This window comes from Fundulus heteroclitus, chromosome 4 (assembly GCF_011125445.2).
Source record: "Fundulus heteroclitus isolate FHET01 chromosome 4, MU-UCD_Fhet_4.1, whole genome shotgun sequence".
Lineage (NCBI taxonomy): Eukaryota > Metazoa > Chordata > Actinopteri > Cyprinodontiformes > Fundulidae > Fundulus > Fundulus heteroclitus.
Window position 1 is genome coordinate 37,884,166 of NC_046364.1, and position 4,144 is coordinate 37,888,309.

At 42.4% G+C, this 4,144-nt stretch overlaps 1 long non-coding RNA gene across 1 annotated transcript; it reads left to right on the forward strand.

The window, feature by feature from the left end:
• The first annotated feature begins 3,001 nt into the window (after positions 1-3,001).
• On the forward strand, positions 3,002-3,308 carry LOC110369322. Its single transcript, XR_002428923.2, has 2 exons — positions 3,002-3,157; positions 3,230-3,308. It is a non-coding gene; the product is annotated as an uncharacterized LOC110369322 (long non-coding RNA).
• Positions 3,309-4,144: the final 836 nt, after the last annotated feature.

The following is a 4,144-nucleotide window of genomic DNA, read 5'->3' on the forward strand; positions in this document are numbered from 1 at the left end:
AGAACGCTCTCTGCTATGCTACTGGATCTCCTGCTACCCCCGTGCTCCTAGCAAGCTCTCTGCTTTGCTGCTGGAGCTCCTGCTACCCCAGGGCTCCAAGTAAGCTCTCTGCTTTGCTGCTGGATCTCCTGCTACCCTAGTGCTCCAAATAAAATCTCTGCTTTGCTGCTGGATCTCCTGCTACCCCAGTGCTCCAAAACTATCTCTGCTGCCCTGCTGTATTTAATGCAGCCCCCGTGTTTCCATAACTATCTCCACTGCACCTCTGGTTCTGCTGCAACCCCTGCCATCAAACTCAGTTTGTGTGTACTACAAGACTTTTCAAAGTCTGTGAAGACTGAAACTTGTGTACTGTTTCTATAGCTTCATCTGACAAACAAACTGACTATGCTACCATATCACATGTGTTGCAAGGCCATACTAGATCAGATCTTACTTACAGCATGGGTCTTTATTTGCCATTTAAAAGCAAGGCACATCCAAATTAGGGTGGGAGAGGTATATAACAAACTTTTTTCATCACATTAACATTGACAGTTGGAATCAGGAGATCAACTTGTAGAGTTTCATCATGGCAAACCAATCTAGGTTTGAGGCCATGGTGACATATTACCTCATAGGAGATTTCTAAAATTCTAGATATGGATCTAATGCCTCTGCAAAGATCGAACAAAGGTTAGAAAAAAAGACAGGGAAAGTGACAAAGCGGAAGATAATGAGGAAGATAAGAATGATTAGCAGAAAAGATTACATAGAAAACAATAGATGAATACTTCAGAAGAAAGATGATAAACAGCAGAATGACAAGGGGAACCTGAGTGTTCAGCAGGGAGCCCAAGGGCTGGCAAGCACCTGAGTAACACCTCCACAATGTGAGAGTCTGTGACTCCTTCTGTCTGATTTAGTGATTAATGAAGACATGTCCATGTGGTAGTGCTCCCTAATAAGATCCAGTGGAGCAACTCTCAACCATGACTATGTTTAATATTGTGTGTATGTGTGAGTATGTCAGGGTCATGAAAGCATCTCTGGACATGGCCAGAAAGTTAGGTAACTGTCCTGACTTGTCCAGACTTTTAGATAAATGACTTATATGTGTCTCTGCTGCACTTTTAGTTGTATTTGTGCAGTCTTGTGAGGTTAAATTTTGTGTGACAGAGAATTCGGTAAGACCTGCACAAAAGCAGCTTGGTGTGTGTGTGTGTGTGTGTGTATGTGTGTCATTTAATGTCATTCTTTATAAGTATGCCCAGATGTTGATAGTGAAATGGCTCTTTAATTACCATTTAAACAGCAGGGGCTGTGAGCCTGCCTGTATATCTGCCTGTATGTGTGTGTTTGTGTGTGTGGGATGTTGACAGCAGAACTACTGTTTAATTACCATTTAAACTGTGAGAGCTGAGAGGATCATTTAAAGACAGAAGAGTGCCAGCTAGCTAAATGAGTAAAACACTGTTACAGGCACACATCCATATATTTCATACACACACTTTCACAGACACTAGCAATCAGTCCACACATACAACAAGACCATTACAACTAAACAAATAAAGAGTAATGTCCAACAAATTGTATCACTAGGATGTATTTCTCTGTTGGCAAAAGTGTAATATCTTCTGTTTCTATAGCTTTATTGTATATCCTTAGCACATAACCACATATTAACCACCATTTAAATTAAATGGACAGCAAAATCTGTGTGTGTGTGTTATTTGTCTTTTATGGCCCATTTGAAGGCAGAATGAACGTATGCATCCACATGAATGTAAACCATTCTGCTGGTGAAACAGTTGGCCAGTCAGTCATCCCAACAAACACCTATTGCAAGCTTTTTAAATTATACAAGCAGTCAATCCACCAGATAGTAGTTCTTCAAATTATTGCTGGAACAAGGTCACTTGACGAAAACTGTGTAGAAGATTGTGCTCCTGAAAAATAGCATGTTCTTATATTTTTACTAGGTTTACCCCTTAAGAGAGGGTTTTAGGAGCAATTTCCATATGAAATAGCATATCTGATATAAATCAAGTACAGCTCCAAAATTATAAAGTGTACATGTAAATTTTAGTAGCTGTGTGACACAGAGGCATTAAAGAACATTTTTAAGATGGAACCACTATTGCAAATGTCACTATGTTTAATTTATAGGTGATTAAACAAAGGAAAATAAATCACAATTTTTTTGCAAAATATACACAGTAAAACACCATGAAAACCATGTTAAAAAATATGGGAGAAGTTTGGGTGCGCTCGTGGCGCAGCGGGTAGCGCAACCCATATGTGGAGGCCTTAGTTCTCGATGCAGTTGACCCGGGTTTGAATCCTGCCCGTGGTCCTTTGCCACATGTCTCTCCCCCTCTTCCACCCCCTTCCTGTCAGCCTACTTTCATAAAGAGTGAGCCACTAGAGCTGTGAAAAATCCCCCCCCCCAAAAAAATATAGGAGAAACCTAAGACTTTATAGATCCACATCCAGACTATTACTGCAATAAATCTGGACTGAATCAGTTAAACCATATTTGTTACACAAAGGTTTTAGTGAGCAGTTTGGCAGGCAGACATGTGATTTTGGCAAATGGGCCAAAACTGTGCTAAATAGGTTTTTCACCTCATAAAAGGGAATCTGGTCAAATAAAAGTTGTAACGTTCCTGGTACTGGGGCTGTTAATTGCTGTCACCTGTTCCGGCTCCACCTCTCCACTATAAAGGTTCCCTGCCTTTCAGCCTCCATTGCCAGAACGTCTCGAGCCAACCCGGTGAGAACTTCCAGCCTTCTGAATAACCTGTCTGTCAGTCTGAAGCCCGACCTGTTTTTGCCCTGTTTTTTGAGCCAGCTCTGCCCTTTTCGGATCCTGTCTGCCCGCCCTGAGTTCTGCCTGTCAGTCTCTGGATTTGGATTGCTCACCCGTGTACCGACCTTATCAGCCTGTGAGTACCTGAGATTGCCTGTCCCCCTAAACTGTCTGTTCTTTGGATTCTGACGCGGACCTAGACCTGGAACCCTCTTTCGGATTTGCCCTTGGAAACCTCTGCCTAATCAATCGCCCTCACGATATCGGACCCGGACTGGACTCGGACAAAGGACCTTGGATAATCCTGCACGGACTCTGCCGCCCTCAGGGGCCAGAAGAAACCCCGACAAGCCCACTCTCCACCAGGTTAGTGATCCAGCTTCTAGTCCTCCTTTCTATCTGGCTCCGCTGATCACTAACCTGTCGTCTCGTCTCCAGGAGCTGCCAGCCGCCGAGCGTGAGCCGCACGCAGCAAGGGCCGTGCAACCCCTTCTTTTAATAAAATATCAAAGCGTCACTGACCTGTTTTCGGGTTGTCTTTTGGATCCATCCAAATTCATAACAAAAGTACTGATTTCCATTGTAGGACTCTTGTATAATAGCCTCATATACACCTTCTTCATATGACAATGTATTTCTTCATAGGATGTACCCCCTGTTTCATCAAAATATACCGTTGTGCACCGCATAATATCAATAAAATGGAGGGAAAGTGAGCTCAATTGTGTCCTTTTGTCTCAAACAAGAAGAATTTAAAAAGGCTTGGCCATTAAAAAAAAATCAGCATCATGAGCAAAACAAAATTATATATATATAAAAAAAACGTTTGGGAATGCTTAGAAGAGATCATGATTTTGTGGCGTCAATTCTGAGACCAGGTGGATGCCTTAATAAACATATAGGTGTCTGTGGCTCAGTGTCTGGTTCACCTGGAGAGTGCCACACGTCCTCCTTGTCATCAATAGATGGAGCTGTAGTTTGACTCAACTGCCTGGGGATTAGCCAGGTTGAACTGCTCTTTCTCTTGTGGCAGAGACAACCATAATCTGCAAGGGCCTTGGGGCAGTCCGTAGCCAACAGGTAAGTGGCTGATACTCATTTTCTGCTGCGCTGTTCTCTCAGGGGAAACAAAGACATATTTTAGATTAGATTTCACTGTTTCTCAAAATGCCAGGCTAAAATTAAAGACACATCTGACGCTGATTTATAATAAGCATAGGAATGCAATGCTAATACCGTAATGCTTTATTTATTTGGAACCACAATAGTATGCAGGCTAGATTTCTCACATTGAAGAAGAACATGAGGCCTCAACCAAAGTGGTTGGATGCACAGCTCTTTCTGTACCAGATT